General features: G+C 31.2%; 1 protein-coding gene across 1 annotated transcript in view; it reads right to left on the reverse strand.

Annotated features, from left to right (window-relative positions):
- Stacl (SH3 and cysteine-rich domain-containing protein) overlaps positions 1 to 15,376 on the reverse strand; it is a 124,468-nt gene extending 109,092 nt beyond the window's left edge. The window contains exon 1 of the mRNA XM_090107097.1: positions 14,787 to 15,376. The gene's annotated coding sequence lies outside the window, so the exon portion shown is untranslated. The remainder of the gene's footprint in view (positions 1 to 14,786) is intronic.
- Positions 15,377 to 20,600: the final 5,224 nt, after the last annotated feature.

Here is a 20,600-nt window from a genome sequence, read left to right on the forward strand (position 1 = left end):
AGGGATAAAAACAAGATGGCGCGTACGAAAAAATGTTACACTAAATTTTTTTCCAACCCCGATAAAGAAGTTTCACTTCAAAAAAAAGGGATTTTTTTATTTATTGACGAAATAAAATCAAATCCTAGGTGTAGTAAATTTCCTCTAACCAATGCATAAAATTGAGCCGGAATATATCACATAGGAGTTATTGTCTCAGGTTTACCTTTACATTTACGCATTAGAAGTTCTATATTTAATAAAGAATATGTTCATAATATTTTGTTCCCTATTTAATGTACTTATGGGATGCAATTCCTTTATGAAAATTCCGTAATAGACGATGAAGCGGTAAATAATAATTGACCTAATAGCACGGTCAAGAATTGGAGCGGCATAGCTGCAATACATGACTGAAATACTACATGTTGGCGGAATATTTGTGAATTCTATTTTTATCATAATTATTACATGAATATTATAATTAAATTCATTAATGATTCGTGTTCAAAAAATATGTTTGTTACGTACAAATATGTATCTATACTATTATAAAGCTGCTAAGAGTTTGTTTGTTTGGATGAACGCATATATCTCAGGAACTGAGCGTCCGATTTTGGGAAAATTTTTCAGTGTTAGATAGCCCATTTATCCAGGAGGGCTATAAGATTCATATTATTGGGCTAAGATCAATAATTCAGGCAAATCGCGGGGCACAGCTAGTCTGATGTAAAAGTAACAAGTGAAAAATAAATATGTAAGTACCATAATAATATGTTTAAACTAACAAAATACACAGTTCAATCAACACAAGATCTAGGTCTAAGTGAAGATCAAAGCTAAGCGTATCCTTTTGTGTTCAAGTGTGTATATTATTGTAATAATCTCCTATTAGAAATACGACACCAGTCCCATCGTAAAAGTCCTAAATAAACAATGCACACTAGGGTTACTTTGTCTACGATATACCATGAATAATTCCCTGTGACACACATTCGTATATAAATAAATTAGACACGTTTCACCTGCTGTGCCACGCCCTTAAATACTTAATTTCGCTACCTAATAAAACCTTATACTATTTTATGAATGAAATATTTCCGCCCTGGATTAACGCCTTTGTTGCTTTTGTCGAGGTTAAGAAAGTTTTATGAATCTACTTAAAAGCATGTTTATATATTTTTATATTTAATCGGCACACGCGATCATGGTTTGTGCGTTTTAATTAAGTAATAGTTAATAGAAGTTCACGAAAGTTTTGTGGATAAGCTGTACTTACTTATTATATAAAGCTGAAGAATTTGTTTGTTTATTTAACGCGCTAATCTCATAAACTATTGGACTAATTTCCAAAATTCATTCAACGTTGAATATGTGTGTGAAGTCCCGTGTCCCCGTAGTGGGGTAAGGGGCAGATGCATTATTCATCAACTGTTTCACTGATCGATTTTCTTTAGGGACAAGTAGGTGATCAGCCTTCTGTGTCCTGCCAGACCGAGACATTTTTTTTTCTTCGTCTCCACCGGGAATTGAACCCAGGACCCCTCGGTTTTACGCTCACGCGTCAACCACTGAACCAAGGAGGCGGTCGTTGAATATGTACGTCATCCAATACTATATACTAGATTATGTACTTAAGTATCTATATACCACAGGAGAAGCCAATAGTTTTTCATAATATATTCACATCTGATTGACTATAAAAGTATCTATCCTTAATTTATTGGTAAAGTTGAATATTTAATGAACAAACAAACCTAGGTATACGAGTAGCTTAAATAATAATTGATTATTGTTCGTTCTACGGATACCGGATATATAGTTACAACTTTGTTTGCTGAATGAATAAATTAAATATGTATTATACCTGTGTCCATTTAATAGTGGTCTAAAATAATCCAATACAAAAAGAAATACGTAATAAAGAATATTAAATGAGTCAGGTTGGAACGTGGACTACGTTTCAAATAAATATAGTACCTACCTACCTATTTAACTAGTTTGAAACGCTTAGCGTTAGGATATGGTTAGAATACTGGCTAAATCTAATATATCTAATATATATATTATAAAGGCGAAAGTTTGTAAGGATGTATGGATGTATGGATGTTTGTTACTCTTTCACGTAAAAACTACTGAACCGATTACAATGAAATTTAGCACACATATAGAGGGTAACTTGGATTAACACATAGGATAGTTTTTATCCCGGAAATCCCACGGGAACGGGAACTATGCGGGTTTTCCTTTGCAAACGCGGGCGAAGCCGCGGGCGGAAATCTAGTCTTCAATATTAATTTACTTGTTCTGCTAGTTTCATTTGTTTGAAGATATTGCGACTGCTTAAACTTTGAATTTTCAGTTGTAGAATTATATTACGCTCAGGAATGTTAAGAAAAATGATGAATTCGTATCAATAACTACCTAATCGATGCGACTGATTACATTATCTGGTCCATTGTTGATGTTAAATTCTATTTTTTATACACACGTCTTGTCGTTATTAATAGCAACCGATTTACCAATAAACAAAACTAAGTTAACCTTTCAGCGGTCGCACCCTTGCGCCGAACACAAGCAGTCGCGCGCGGTCTGTGATTCCGCAAATTTAAGTGTCTCGTTTGGGAAAACAAATGAATATTTCGACTTATTGTATAACACATGATTAAAAAGAGTTCTTAAACATGTGAAATCAAATAAAAACAACTTAATTACTCATTAAGTACTTCTTTTATTTGTACTTAATAGAACAAAGGTCTATAAAAACTCAAAATTTTTGACTCTGGGTGGAAATCACCGTTATAAATCAACATTAAACAAAACAAAATGGAATTTTCTTTTTTACAATTAAACTTGACTATAATTATCTTAGAAATAAATCACATTCATCATCAATTGGCACTGTGTAATAGGAACTCTAAAATGACATCTATTTTTGAGATCATTTTACGTAAAGTTCTAGAATAATCTAAATTATATTAAAGTGAAATAAAGAAAACATATCTAAAAACTACTAATTTTTGTTTAAAATAACCATATTAAACTATTTGTCATTAGTGTCCATAATATCTACTGGAAATGAACATTCTCGGCATATAACAATCACATGTTCTAGACACATGTGTATTCCACATTTGAAACAACTATACTTTGTTTTGCGGTTCTTTTTCCTATTCTAATAGTAACAACGACCTGCGACACGTAAAACTTGGTTTGAAGACGATCCTCCTTGGTCATTTTCAGAAATATTTATATCGGCTTCGGTTTAATTGCACTGGATTGTTCTGGAACACAATCGGTCGCGCGCGGAATTTGAGACCGCAAACACAAATAAGAAAGCACGTGTACATGCGACGAATGTCACAGGGCTCCTGAGAGGTGCTACCTAACCCCCTCGAAGGTATCACGGAAGCGCAAGCGTCTACTGTTTACAGTTTCAGTATATTGACTAAAACAAGTTCGTTGCGGACTCAGAGACCGCGCGCGACCGCTGGAAGGTTAAAGTATTTGTAAGTAATATCTACTAATAATACCAAAGAATAAAATATGTGCCCCGTGATTTATCCGCGTTGATAAATGGACTATCGAACAGTGAAATATTTTTTCAAATCGGGCTAGTGATTTGAAAAAATTAGCACCTTCAAACAAGCAAACAAACTCTTCAGCTCTATAATATTTTTATATATATACGTTGGCAAGGATGATGTAAAGACTGATACATAATCAGTCAGCTGTAATAATCGAGTGTATTGCCAATCTAAATACCTTAACACAATGTACAATAAACAAACACAATTGACACAAGATTGATAGCAAATTTACACTACGAAATAATGGAGAATCTATATTTGTTTATTTATATTTTTCTTCCATGTTTTTGAGATCTTAATAGTGAAAAAAATATTGATGAAATTGTAGATAATTTACAAATGAATACTTTAAAACATTAATTAGTTAAACAATTGTGAACATGGATCATATTACGTAAACTGTTACGTATATTAAAGTAAAATTTTAACCAATAAAGAGCACTGTAGTGCTTCTTGTGCTACCTGTAGGTAGGTACATAAATGTATTAACTTTTACCAAAATTATCTTCCGATCTCAGGGACGAAGTTAAATTTTACACTGAATTTTACGAAATAAAGAGGGAAATGATCATATTTTGTAAATTCAATTAATTGAAAAATTATATTAATATCGAGTTTCAGTGAAGTACAAAAAAGTTTGGTTTAAAAAAGCTATTCGGAATGGGGGTATAGTTGAGTTTCAAAGCCTTTGTAGCAAGGGTTTACAGCTGTGATTTGAAATGTTCTAGCTCCAGAGGTTTCCTTTCGTGTCATCAACTGATATTCAAACACTACAAAGAACTACTATAGATAGCCCTGTCGCTGTAGGCACAACATTCAGGTCGGTATTTTTTTACTGTTGATACCTACAATTGGCTCCTTTCATGTCAAAGAAAATTTTGGTATTAGGTAGATATGTATTAGTCTAAAAAGCATATAAATTGCATTATTTAATAAGACTTAATTACAACACAGAATTTAATAATTACACAAATACTTCTTTAATTAAATGCTTTTCCGACAGCACAATATTTTACTAAATGTACAATTTTTTAACGATTTTTTCTCGTTCACACCCCCGATCCATTATCAGATAATTCCCTGGGTAATATTTTTTGCATTATTACCGAAGTTACACAGATAATATGCTTATAGGGCCCCAATGCTATAAAGCGATTTTAAAAGGAGTTATAAATTTAAAATAGCAGCAGTGGAAGAATTAAATTACTTGTAAAATGCGATTTATGATTCTCTAGCTTTACAATTCCAAACCATCTCGAGATTTTGATGGCAAGACTTGATGTTTTTTTAAATAAATAAATGAATTTTAATTCAAATGATTGTAAATTCCAGAATAACAGTTTATTTAAATCGAATTTGAATCACTGTGATGTAGATCATATTATCTTTATAAATCTTAAACACATATTCACAACAAATGGTAGAATTTCAGACATGTTTGATTGAAATCAAAGCCGCTGCTGAAGGCAATATTCACTTCCATAACGTTTTCCTATATCCCATTTCACTTGTATTGCTCAGTTGCACACATTGCTTGTCAGCATTGGCTCTGATCATCATTGTAAACGATGATTTCTAGCACAATTGTAGAATGCTTCCTTTTTTTACTTTTTTCGTATGAATTACTATCTGTCTACTGTGCCCTCCGGCACTTTTTTTGTATAGTTATCTACATGTTACAAAAATTTGGACTTAACTATAAAATAAAGTACAATAAGACAATGTGTGGATAATTTCGGGATACTTAATTCGTGTAAAAAATGTAGTGAATTATATTGAAAGTGAGTTTAAACACGTTTAACTGCAAATTACACCAGTATCTCGATTTCACATGTTATTATTATTACACAAAGAACGATAAAAGGAATAAAAACATGCATTACAATAGATTTATATCAGTCAAAAACAACTCTAAGAAACCATAAAGTTCTTCAAGTTACGGGCCGCAAAAGGGACAAACATGTTCCCTATAAGTTCTTTATAGCGCCATAAATCTGATAACCGTCATACTATGACACTAAACTTTAGAGTTACGAGGGTTCCCATGTTACATCAGTTTATTTACAGCTTATAATAGTTCATTCATGGCTTACGTGCTAACCACATTTATCGATGAATATAGGATCATTCGATTAGGACTTGACAATACTGTGGCATTCTATTACAACATATAGTTCAGGATCCATCGCCCATTTTTGCAAGTGATTACTATCAAGCTAATTTTTCATGAGTAGCTTTATTTTGATGAGACGACCAATAATTTCCTGTACGAAACTCTCATTGCGGTAGCTAACAGAGGTAACAAGGATAATTTTTTTTTTATTTGATGGTTCTCAAATATTTATTACGCAATTTGTAGGACAATGTCTGTTGAATTATATAAATATTAACTAAGTGAAAACAAAAAAATCAGCTGGTTAGTAATCATTTATGATGACCTCGTATCGATACACATTGGAAAGAGGGGACTCTTTGATCAAACCATAGATTTTGTAGGATAAATATTTTTTCAAATAATTTAGATAATTATCTTGAGATTGAACAATATAAAAAAAATCAGTTAGTAATAAATATTTGAGAACCATCAAATCAAAAAATTGTATCCTTGTTACCTCTGTTAGCTACCACAATCGAGAGTTTCGTATAGGAAATTATTGGGCGTCTCATCAAAATAAAGCTACTCACGGAAAATTAGCTTGATAGTAATCTCTTGGAAAAATGGGCGATGGATTCTGAACTAATGCCACAATGTATAATATTATGTAACAAAAATTCCGATGCCGAATATTCGGACACATTTCTATTTCAATATAAAAGCATTCCGGAAATCAATTTTTCTTGACAATAGAATTACCTATGTGTTCGGGTACAATTTGGATACAGGGTGTTATAGTATGATATTGCCCAAAATATAGCCAGATTTAATGAAAGGTCTTTGATCGTTTATCGTTATCGTTTTAATTATAATAAACCTTAATATTCGTAAAAAATCTTACGGATATTATATAGACAAGCAATTGTAAACATTAAGATCCTTATTATGCCGAAAAACAATGTTATTACAAACTTATAATTTGATTAGGCCTTTTGTGTTCGCTGGAAGTTTAATATTACTAACTTTTCCTTCATGGAATTGGCTTATTAAATGTTAATGACAAGCAATTAAAAGTAAATAAGGTTATAATATTTTAAATTGGGTAAAATAACTTCTTCCTTAATAAGGCAATTGTCATTCAACTGGAGTCAAGGTTAATGCTCCGAGAGAGAATTCCCGCAGAATCTAAAGACTTGGTAATTTTCGGTAACCGTTTCAGGGAATTCCAAAACCGATTTGTGCATTTAAATAGTAATAACGTAATTGGTACCGACTGAAACTTAATAAAATGTGAACCCTTAGAATACTTTGCCTTGTTGATAAAAATAAATACGATGTCATTTCGTCTTATGAAGTATCAGGTAAAAATAACCAATTAAATAAATCTCATAATAAGTACATAATTTTCATAAAGCTCTTGATTGAACTCACTTTAATATCAGAATCCTTTCAGAATCAATGTCTTCCACTTACCTACATTATCTTTAATATGTAATTTGAAAATACAACCGCGAGTCTAATTTGATCAAAATTTTACATAAATATAGAAGTACCGAGGGCATATTTTATTGATATTGCTGTTAGTGAAAAAAAAAACGCTACTACATTTGAAGTAAATAAAATTAAAATAACTTCAATCGAGCTAATTTAGTGCCACCAGACAAATTTAAAGCAAAATACGCAAATGTTTTAAGACTTCGTCAATCCTGACCTGGGCGGAATGTTTATCGTAACACTGAACTTATGTAATTGTATACGTAGTCGCGGTAAAGATGGGCCAACAAATTATCGGGCCTTGGCGAGTAGTAGTGACAATGAACGCACCGAGTCACAATCTAAATTTATATAGCGTGCCACCTGCGGCCGGGTTTCAAGCTCAGCTGTTTATTTCGTACTCTTAAGACACTTCCTCAAGCTGCGACCTTTCGTTTTTATTCTTCAACTGTCTCGCAAAAGTGACACGGATCGGCGATTTATGAGATGGGGAAAATATTGTTTGCTGTCAATTGTGTGGTGTGTAAAGATTTCCGGATTCTTCCGCTTACGGGTTGCAAATAATAGACGACCAAAATTCACTATAGCTCAGTTTATCCTCATACATCGAATAATGTTCTTTATATTATTTTCATAAGATGTCCTTTTGTTTATACCTACGTATTTTTCAAATATAGTTATCTACACATTTTATATTGTTCTGTTTTGTATTTATATTTTTGGTTTTATGGCATTCAAATGCTTTATAAACATAAATTTATAAAGAATAGAAAAATTAATAGAATAAAATAGAATTGTTCTGTTTTACTTGAAATGTAAATCCTCCTTTTATATCTCAAAAAGTTAAATTATGAATTTCTACTGTGATAATCATTTAGATATTTATTATACAATATAATAAGAATATATAATAAGAAATAAGTATTTCATCTGCTGAAATAAGTCAGAAGTTGCAGAGTAAATAATTTTGCCCTCTGGCACTCATAAAATGCTAAAGAAATAAAGATGAAATTTTGAGCATAAATCACTAATCCAATCATGACCTCATAAATCCGTTACGTACAAAAACATCAAATTGTTAATTTTGTGGTTTCAGTATTCATTTTCTGTGAAAGTCATAATTAGATTGCACCCGGGAGCGTTTTATCACTATGAACATTTTGGAATAAATTGAGAAAAACATGCGATAAAAATGTATTAAATAGAATTTATGAAATTAGTTTAATTGGTATTTTACGTGGTGTATAAACTGTTAACTTGTTTATAATAAAGTGTAAAAAATGTCGAGGAAAAATAGTTTAATTCAATAATATGTCATTTTCAGGTTCATATTACACTAATTTGGTTAGAAACCCCAACAGAAGTTGTAATTAGTGACGTCTGACTGCTCGAATGTAACAAGATTAACTCCAATAATTATACTATATGCATGTATTATAAATTATAATAGGCTTTGCCTCACGCCTTCACGCGCTCATAATATTATGTTTTGGTAAAATGGGTGCTGATGGCTCGTTGTTCCGCTTTTGCCGAATATGCGCTACATTTTGAGACCTACTATTATACAATGGGATTCTTTTTTTAAAAGAGTTTTATATAAAATTCTGTAGAAATATTTTATATAGAGGCTTTATGGATATTAAGTTTCTTATTTAATCATAATATTTAAAAAAAGCCGTCATTTTTCAGGCACAGATTCTCCATTAGTTCTTCAGTTCAACAGTTACCTAATCTATCACTAAGATCTCTTGTTGTTAAATAAGTAGGTATATGATATAAAATATCATGGCTTCATCATGAAATTACCGCAAAAGGCCTGCTAATAAGTACTCAGTATTAGTCATGGCTAAATAAGAAGATTCAGATTCAACGGCGCAACGACCCAAAGCGGATCTTGTCCTCCGACACCAAAAGTTTCCAGTTTTTGCGCCTTAGTGCCCAGGTTTTCTTCTTGAAGAGTGTCTTTTTGGACTTCATCTCTCCAACGATGACGAGGTCGGCTGACGGGGTGCTTACTGATGGGGTGCTTACCGATCGGCTATATAAGAATAAATATTATTTGTACATAAGAACATATTATTATATTGTATAGAATATACCTTCGCGCATTTTTGTTCATTTCTGTGTTTGACATTGGAAAATGATAATTAAATGTGTATAAAGCGAATTTAGCTTTAAAAATTATTTCTATGCGTGACAGATCGCAAAGTAAATTTATTTTATTGTAATACCCACGTTCTGTGGTAAAAATCCGCTATAACGTGTGTAGCAGAGAAAATAATTTTGAATTTGAATTTTTAAAAGCAAGCTTTCTTAGTAACGTTACGTTGGCAATAGACTCTTTCATGTATTCTTTTCCTTTTACTTTTCAGCAGGTACAAATTCCATTTCCCAATTTTCAAATTAACACAATGTGTATTCAGCTTTATTTTAAAGCTGTAGGTACAGCCACCTAGTAGGTAGTAAATTATTTTTGCTTATTTCTATAAAGAGTCATAAGTGTAGTATGAGTGTAGCAAATGCCAGAACCAATAATATTTACAATATCTTTTATGATTTATTCTAATAAGCTTTTGACAGTCGTAATACTCGTGGTAATGTAGATTCGCTTTAAAAGTTATTGAAGATTAATAGTAATCTATTATATTGAAGAAAAACATAAATACAAATTTCCGGAGCAGAATAACGTATTCTGTGTGATATATTGGAAGGAAATGTTAGTCTGTTTTATTTAAATTTCTATCTGAATACACTCATTTAGTCATCATCATCAAATAATTGTACAAGACTTCTAAATATTATGATATAATGATAGACATAAGGAACAGAATTTTTAGTCAATACACTTAAAATACAATATGTAGTCGGTGGTAAATGTTAAAAATATGTAATGACGTTTCAAAAGTGCTACTAGAAGAAGTCTAATTGAATAAATAAATGTTTAAGTTTGAGTCTGATAAAATTCTATTTCAGAGTAAATTTTTTATTTCTAATAATTAGAATGTAATATTTCACTTATCCACAAAATAATCTCGAAAGTTAAAAAGCACTACGCTACATTTGCTTGAAATGTAGGTATATAACAAACAATTTACTGGAGTAATTGAAGAGTTTCATTACCTCTTTTTTAATTATTTAAAAATGAAATTGAGTGATGAGTGTCAAACCATATATGCTATGAGATTTCAATAACTTCTTTATTTAGTCCACAAGCCCTACAGAGCAGTACACACACCATTTATTATAACAGGTATAAACTTTGTATATATATCTCTATAGTTTTATGCAGATTTTTAGTTTGTTAGCTCAACAATAGCCATCCAAGTTTGGCATCCAATTACATCCGCAATATCGATCGAAGCCGTTCCAGATTAGATACGCCTACTCTCACTGAAATTACAATATAGGGATTATTTTACAAGTCCATCAATATACGTTATGTACACCGATGCATCATACTAGTACTCAATATATTCGATATCTGTATCATAGAAAGGAAAGGCTAGTTCTCTTGTGATTTGTATCCGGGTATCATTTAATATTTATGACCTGGAAATCTACGTATGCCATTTTTTTGTTCTAGGTATCGCGCAATCGACGCTTTTTTACAATATTATTTTTGTAACGGCTTTCAAATTAATTTGCATAATTTGAAAGCCGAATTATATTTGCATAAATACGGTGAAACATTAATAGGTATATCATACATTTTAACATATAATTTATTGACTAGTTAAAATAAAAGAAAACTGCTTTAATTTCGTGAAATTGGATTTAAAAATTGAATCGGAAACAATCCATTGTGCAGTTTCTCTTTAATTAATACAGATATTGGAGATGCTGGCATTCAAATTATCCAAAATAAAGCTGCTTTACGTTTGTGTTTTATTTCCATTATATACTACCTACCTAGTTTATTTTAAAGACAAATTATAACAGTAGTATCTAGACTTTTGTGATATAGCATTTTTATTGCATTGTATTCGTTTAAAACATTAGAGACAATAATATATATTACATTAGTATGAAGTGCGAAAAGGTAGAGTAATGTAACGATAAAAGTATATACCTAAACGTAACGATTATTAATTATTATACATTAATGACTTTTTATGCTTTTGTTTTAGTTATAATATTATGCAGCATGTAAAATTACCTACCTTAGATCTACTTTCATCTATAATTTGTATTTTGATAATTTATGTATTTCATAAAAATAATCATAATTTAATGTTAGGTATCTATAGTCAGGAAGCGAATGAAATCATATGTCACCGAAACCATTACAAATTCATGAGATACACGTCCAGGCGTCTACGCGTCTGGAGTTAAGCAAATTATCTCTTCATTTAATGACCGGATGACGTTCGCACATTTGACTGTTTCAATTTATTACGTATTAACCTTGTATTAACACATCAGTTACGGAATGTTTTTATTTCACTACGATTTACATGTCAATAGCATTCAACTGACTGTTTATTTGTTCAAGCGCGGCTCCGATATAATGCCCACGTTTAAATACACTCATTGAATATCAAGAGAATACGTTTTTCATTTTAAAAGAGCATACCTTTATCAATATTATTTATTCATAAAAATCCGTTCGACTTATTCGATTACATTCTGACTTTTTACTTCATTGAAATATTGCATGAATAATGCGTCAATATAGTAGAAAAAGGTGATATCTCGCAAATACCTAGCAGAATTTTAATCTAACGGTACACATTAATTTCTAATAGCTTATTTCCGCAATAGGTGAATACGTTTCCATTTCAATCATCGGCTTTACGTGGTTGATGTCCAGTACTGAGTAATCGAGTGACTATCAAATGTCAACTGAACTCTGTCACAGTCACCGTCACAGATTATCTCTTCTTGGTACGACCAATTGGAGAATGTCACTATCTATTAATGATTTGAACCTAGCTGCCTTTTCACTGGTATTCTAGAAATTAGTGTATTACTAGCTTTTCGCGTTTCCAAAGAAAAACCCGCATAGTTCCCGTTCCCGTGGGATTACCGGAATAAAACCTATCATATACGTTAATCTAAGTTACCCTCTATATGTTTGCTAAATTTCATTGCAATCTGTTCCATAGTATTTGCGTGAAAGAGTAACAAACATACACAATACACATACACATCCTCACAAACTTTCGCATTTATAATATTAGTAGAAAGTAGGATAGTCGCTTATTTACATCATAATAATAGTATTTAAAGTTCCGGTAGTGCGGTCTGCGATCTAGATATGAAATGACAAATGAAAAAGTAAGCGTAATGATCGTTTATTAATAATATAAGGCATCATAATGCCTTATATTTTATCTACTTCCTTTATTTACTTCGTAAAAGTAATATTATGACTGATACACATCAGAAATAATATTTGAGATATAGTGCGCTATTTGGCATTGTAGAATAGTTTTAAAAATATCCACGATGTCATTGGACTTGGCACAGACCGAATATAATGTGATCTCTCTGCTATAGCGCCCGTGACAGCTACTTGGTGACAATATAATAATAGCTCTGTTTTCATTCAAAATATTGCGAATAACATAATGTGCATGCGGCCCCATCTACCTTGTGACTAGAACACTCATGCGTATATAAACATCACATGCAATCATTTTAAGATTTAAGGAAGTAATACAATACACTTTGACGTTATTTAGTTCTTGTACTATTAATATGAAGTACTTAAAGCTTTTTGTGTTAAAATGCAGATTTTCAGTTTCATTTGAAATGTGTGTTGAGCTTTTGTACCTACATATAATTTTAAATTCTTTGTTGATTTAATATCAGAATCAGTACGGAATATTTACATTTAAATATTCATAAAACATGTAGTTTAAAACAAAAAATAATAGAGCTTTGAAAGAATGCGCTATTAGTAGGTATGAACGAGTATAATTGGATCGCATTGTACTATGCTTAAAGAGACTTTTGTTCGTATTTAACCTTTCTTCACTTCTAGTTAGCAACTTTATAACGTTTCTCAAATCGGAAAGTGTTATCTATATTAAGAAACATTTCGCTTCAAGACCAGAAAATGAAAAATAACATTTTCATTTAAAACTTTCATGAGCTTTTATTTGTAATATCAAAAAAAATAAGCGTCAAGACAATGAATTCAATATGTTGAATATAAAAACGATGATAATGTTTGGTAAGATTTTGCTTTTGGGATGCATCTATGTATAAATTATTATAGTAAGTAATTTCATATCATATTATAATTATGTTCGTATTATAATATCAAGTTAAACGTGAAATGGAAGCGCAGGAATCAAATTATACCTACCTATTATAATATAAAATAATATTGTGTTTAAATTTCCGAAACATCTTTTATCCTCAAAACTTTGTTTTGAAGCTGATCATGTTCTAGCTCATAATAACCTCAGCATCATTTGTTTTATAAAGTCTTTTGTTGATTAATTCAATAACAAAGCTCCCATAACTCCTTCTTTCCTTTTCCTTGAAAACTGAAATTATTTATAAATTAGGGATTTATAATATCGCAATATTCTTTCAAGGTAATTCTCTAGACACATAAGTTTGAAGCCATGTCTCTGTAGCGTGGATTGACATTAGTTTTCTTTGCGTTAGTAATTCATAATTATTTTTTAGTTTAAAATGTTATAAAGAGCTCTTAATATCTCAAGCACTGTTCTTTCTTGAAAGACAACTCTCTATACAAAGTTTATGAATTCGTTGAGAGGCGCTCATATAGCGTTAACTTGCGCATAGTTATAATATTTATATTTCTAGGTTATTAAACCTTATTTGTTTATAAATAGTAAATTTATAAAATGCTGTTATGTTTTAAGTTTGAATCCAAGTTTCCAAAAACAATAAATTGTGTCTCCTATTGCGCGTTTTTTTTTTCAGTAGGTTGTATATTTAAATCAAGGCATTTTGTTATTATTCTTAACAAAAAGAGGAATTACTTGCTACATTTCCTGTGCTTGCGCCAGCAAAAGATTGTAGTATTAATTCACTATATTACACCCCAACAAAATACGTTTTTTCCTTTAAAATAAGCTCAACCTCGTTCTCCAAGGTTCTACTAGGCAGATTACTTTTTAATTAATGAATTTTACATCTCTTTAGTGTAATCCTTGTAACAAAGTAGGTATAATAGCAAGCATAACCTTGTATAAAGTTTACTATTATAACAACAGAACAATTAATACCCAAAATTTATTAGAAGTTATATATAATGTAAAGGCTAACGTAAATAGTATACATAATGGTCACGACAAAGGGAATCATGCCTCATAGTTATAGTTTAGCGCTCGTTACCAACAGTTAATAATAAATTAACTGTAAAGTTTTCAGTAAATGAGCACGCTTGATAACTAATAAATTAATACGTTCTTATGTAAATTTTCAATATTATTCCGAGATTTAACTACTTATCTAATTAACTGTGTATGTTTAACGTAATAATTATAATGTAAATGTAAGGTATTATATTACCATTCCTCTTTGATGTCTAAAATGTTTATAAGGCTTTTTACAATACTAAAGAAAAATAAAATAAAGAATACTATTAATTTTAAAAATTTATGCTAAATAATAATATTATATTTAAGTTATAAATAATTTCTTACCAATTTATTGAAGATTTATTGGGTCACTAAGTATCGTTTACACTAAAACACTAGACACTCACTAAGTCTATAATAAATAATGTTTAAACTACGGGCCACACTTATTAATAAAGAAACAACGTACTATAATTAATACACTTTACACTAGAAATTACGTTCGTATTCAAATAACTTGGTCGCACTTAGGTACACTGTGTCGAAAGTTTTATTAGAAGGGTTAAAGAAAAATCCAAAAGTCAGGTGTAAAAGTATAAACTCTTATAACAAACGCTTGTAAACTTTTAAACGCAGCGAGTAGAAAGTTTCAGTCGTTTCTTGTGTATAAGAAGGTTTTGGTACAATTTAGCTCTAAGAATCATAGTGAAAAGGGGGGTCTAAACTCGTGGGGACTCCACTAAATATTGAAAGTCATTTTAAGAAATGGAGTAAAGTTGAGGCTGATTGTCATTTTTGGGAACAAAGCTCGCACGTTTCGTTCGCTAATTTATGGGTATTTAAGGTCGATGGAGAGGTTAAAAAGCTTTTTGTTCGTTTGGTCGATCGTAGTCCGTGGGGTGCGCGACTTCGGAAGGCGCACGGCGAGCGCGCTAGTCGACGTACGACGTGGGACTGATTCCCGCCATTGCCAACCCTCGTTTCAATCCACACCTCGGTTTGCTTGCAAACTTACGTGCCGTACAACTTCAGTACCTGCGCTTTGTACGGACCAATAGCTCATTATCGCTGAATATTACGAGCCTAATTAGACGAGAGAAGTACGCTATAAAAACAATCCGAAAGAATTTCCACCGATTTAAATCTGTGATTGTTGTTGGCAGTGTCCCACTTTTAAGTTTTTTGCCAATAGTTTTCGCATATATTTAACTAGTAAGATGATCGTTTAATTTTTTTTTTTGTTATAAAATAATTCATAATCGTAAACAATTGGTTTTATTGGACACAGGTTGATATTTTGGATTAGTTTGTAGGCGTTTGATCAATAATTGAAAATCTTTGTTAAATTCAAGAATATAATAAATTAATAGAATTTTAAAGTGAAACTTTTATTACATCGTCTCAAACTTTTTGGTCTGTGTAGCGCATGTCGCGTGTATCGCGGCTGCCGAGTAGGTATACCTACTCGGCAGCCGACCGTCACGCGACATGCGCTACACAAAGCAGTGTTCGGAACCGTTCGAACAGTTTCACTTTTACCGTGGTTTCATAAAACCACACAACATTTTTGATATACAGCATGATTATAGCATACAATGTTGAACAACTAAACAAGATTCTGTTTTACATTTCAAATTGAACGTTTTACGATGTTACTAATTAAGATAGCCGTAAAAATTAATGATCATGTGTCCTCGGTTTTACAAGTTTCCTGAATTTTACGAATGTGATTTTGTGTATATTGTGCTATCACATACAGTGAATGAAAATTTTAAAATTTATAACTACACTTCTTCATAGGAAACAAAAACATTGATTAAATTAAAGAAAAAATTACAAGCTCTACATCCTCAAATAATTTTACTGAAGACATTCGTAAAATTTATATCTATTTGAAAAAGTTATAAATTTAAGAGATATAAGAATGTATTTTTAATGTTGATTTATACTTTTTTTTTACATTTCGATTGTGATATAAACCTCGTAGCGCACACGTGTTTTACTCGTAGCAAAAACTTTCCACGAGCTACGTAAATCAACTAGAGAGCATTTTTAAGAAAGACAAACGAAAATTTGTATTTAATCATAGTTCTTCATGTTCTTTAGCTATGATTGGTTCTGTTCATGTGAATATTGAAGTATAAACAATCCAAAACTAGGCGCAGTTTTATAACCTACAATAATAAATCAACGCGCAGTGCACGCGTTACATGCTATGATGGTCATGAAATTAATCCTGGGTAATCTAGCTCGGATTCTGGAAGCGTCATAGTGGCAGATCTTGACAGATGGCGCACCTAACGTTCTGGTCTCGCAGTCAAAGGGTGCTTTTCCACTAATGTGCGAGGATCTGATGCGAGGAATGTGTTTGTAAATAACCAATCATATTGCTTCATTTAATTTGAAGTTTGAATCGTTGCGTTTGATTGCGCGTTTCTAATTACGGCTCTACATTCGTGCCCTGAAACTTTTACACATACTACATACATTTCACGGCGGGTTTCATGAACAATTGTGAGTGAGTATCCTGTGCATGTGAAGAACACGACTGATGCCACAAATTTGCGCCGTGCGAATTCGTGTGTGAATTCACGGCACTAATGTGGAGGCGCCATAACATTCTGGTCTCGCAGTCTAAGATCGTCTCTGCATCACATGACGCGATGTGACGTTACTGTCGACAATATCTATTCCTGGCTTTGCGACATTTTCACGCGTTCACGACCACTGCTGAAAACATGACATGCAAAGGTCGATATAGCTATTTAATATGCGCGGATATCCTATTTACGAATTGTGAACGTTTTATCTGAATGTTTTGCAATGGATACGTAATGTACAATGAAAACTTTCCATAAGATTTTCTATCCTGTATTTTATTTTTATTCGTGGATGTTCGTGGCAAATATAAAATGTTAAGGTTGTAATATAATAAGAATGTAATGTAAGTAGGTATTCTTTTCAGTAGAAATAAGACACGATAATTTAACGATAACAATACGACATCTGTAACAATACCAAAATCATAAGTAGGAGTGTAATTTAAAATAATATTCAAATCGTTAATATTAGTGTATTGTCTGGGTTGATATTGAACTAGCGTTAACCCTCAGTGCAACGCACGGGTTAAACAGGCATAAAATTTAATATTAAATTTAATATTTCTGGATAATGTCGCCTTCGATTGTGAAATAACTTTCACGATTGGATAATAATCGAAAATTACCTCTCACCAGTAATATACAAAGTATTTAGAAGCTTTACGTCTTTATTAGCTTTTTGAAATAGTGTGTAAGTGTTTATCACATTTTTTATGAAATTTGTGTATTTTCAGGTGAATTCTAAAATGGTTGGTTGAAATGGTCTAAAATTAGAAAAGGAGTGAAGCTGTTTGCAATAGCAAGTATAGATTACGGGTTACCAACATTCAATGACCCGAAAATTAATATGAATCTTATACCTTATATGAACTTATTCGACAGTCTCTTTGTAAAACGTATATTTACTGTCATACTACCAGCAAAGCGCTGATCTAGCATAGTAGGATCATGTTTTTTAACAGATCTAAGAAATTTAGAGTCCGGTATAAAAGCTAAGCTCTTTCTCCAATAAAATTGTATATCCTTTGAAGACAGAAATAATTTCCGCAGGAACTCATCGTTCTATAATGTTGAATCTTAGCTTTTGTTTGCAGTTAAATACTAGTGTCTTACAGTATTATACAGAAAATATATAGAATTTTGCCTAATAAGTACCACAAATATACTTTATTTTTCTGTATTTTGGCTTTAAATGTATATTAATAAAAAATGATTAATTTACGGCATAAAGAAATCGACCAACTTTTGTGATATTTGATTGATTCTAAGAACTTTTTTGACACAGAATCTTGTCACTGTAAGCTTATAGGGTTAGATTAAGATAAGATTAGAATATTGGAAGGATAAATTTATATTTCTTACAGAAAAAAAGGGAAAGTGAAAGAATAACAGTGGTTTTTCAAATATTCCACCTAAAGAAATTTATAAATTTTCTCTTTTACTTTATTTCTTACAAACTTATTCATTCTTAAACATTAAACAAATGTTATTAACCATATTTATTCTTTGTTTTTGTATATAGTTGGTTTCTGTTTTACCTTGAATCTCTTAAGCCTAAATTGAACGCGTAATATTTAAAATCCTGATTAAAAATGTATCCGAGTCTTAAAGTATTAAGACGTCGTAAATTCAGCCAAATTATTGTTTGAATAAGTAATAATACTTACCAAATATCTACAGAAAACACGAAGCATTTCAACTAATAATAACTTTGACTGTTCATTTCAAAATAAACCATATGAAATGCTGTAAAAACATTTCAACAAGTCGAATCTTATAATAAGTTTGGGCTTATAAATGTTCACGTCATCATAACTTTGTTAATATCTTGCGCCACTTCAGACGTAAAGGCGTCGCTAACTTCGTATTTACGTCAGTAGATCCCTATGCGTGTTGTGACAAATTATTTGCGTAGTTCTGAAAGTTTTTACGTAAGCTAATTCTAATTTTTCAGTTGTATTTTTCATGAATTAACCATTGAAAAAAAATTGTGAACGTCAAGCGGTTGATGGTATGATTTATTTCTATAACGTAATTTTTCTAACATATATTGCATACAACAACACATATATTTCTAGCTGCGCTCCGCGGTTTTACCCGCGTAGCTCCGCTCCTGTTGGTCTTAACATGACAATGTATAGCCGCCTTCTTCGATAAATGGGCTATCTAACACCGAAGGAATTTTTCAAATCGGGCCAGTAGTTCCTGAGATTAGCGCGTTCAAACAAACAAACAAACTCTTCAGCTTTATAATATTAGTATAGATATCTTTCGTCCCACGAGGTTATAAAATTGATGCAATAAAAATGCACTTATGCTACCTGTAATAGCATTTCTGGAGCACATGTGTCTCCGTAGCAATATTGACTGGCGTTATCAAGATGTATCTGTTAAGACGTATTGCTCCACCATTGCTACAACATCTTTAAAATATTGAGGGTTAAATAAATGTATATTTTCACTTATAAGTATAGGTATAACCAAAAAAATTCGATCTTATAATATGTTATCTATTCAAAAATGATTGGAATCTTTTTTCTCAGGTTATTATTTTAGTTATGTATGTTAATATTGAACTAATGTCGCCGTTCACATTAAAAATTACCTTCTTTATTCGACTCTTTGTCTCCGTAGACTGAGCCATTTAATATTTAATCTTGCATAGAGAAACTCGATCTTAGCTTAACGTTTATTTGATTTATCCCGTTTTGTATCTATTGTTATACGATGATTTATTTATTTAATTAAAACATATTATAGTGTGCATATTTTATTATTACTTATTTCGGAGAGACTCTACAAAAATTTAAATGTTTTATTTTTAATATTATTCCTTTTAAATGTATATTTAAAGCAATGGCGAAGACCGGCTGAGACCTTCAGGAATTCAAGTAATTCTTGACTTTCACAATGATAATATTTTGTATGAAGAAGCCAAAATAGTGTAAAATGATGTTATTAGTTTCGAAAAATACGCGCAATCATTAAATGCTTCTGAATAAAACATGCAATTTAGTAGAAAGTGAAGAAAACACTTTCTATAATACCACAGACTTATTATGATAATTGTGCACAGGATTTTCCTTCATAAGTTCTTTCTCTATTATAAGTTTGTTGCGTAAAACAACACATTCGCTATTCTACGTAATTTATATTAGCGCCATCTATAATCAATTACTTGTAAATACAACATATAAGCTTAGTCCCTTTACTAATAAATTCTACGTATAAACAAAGATGGCTCTGATAAAATAAATTAAATATTAATAAAGATACAAATTGAAAGTTAAAAATGTCTACTTTCATTTAATTGTGTTACTTATTCATAGTTATTATGTTAGTTAAGGTGAAAGCAGGCTACAAATAAATCCGAACAAATTGCAATAAAGTGGTAGGTAGAGTCCTAAGTTAATCCACCAAAAAATTTATAAAAATAAATAAGTCCTTTTAGGAAAGTTGAATAAAATAATATGTGGTAGTGTAATATATGTACATGTTAAGTATCCTGTCTTCTGGAAGCTTCCTAATCGTAACTCGATAAATTGCAGGAAAATTTGAA

Source organism: Colias eurytheme, chromosome 11 (genome assembly GCF_061535395.1).
Source record: "Colias eurytheme isolate Ceu_HAF_F1 chromosome 11, ilColEury1 Martin Lab GWU primary, whole genome shotgun sequence".
NCBI lineage: Eukaryota > Metazoa > Arthropoda > Insecta > Lepidoptera > Pieridae > Colias > Colias eurytheme.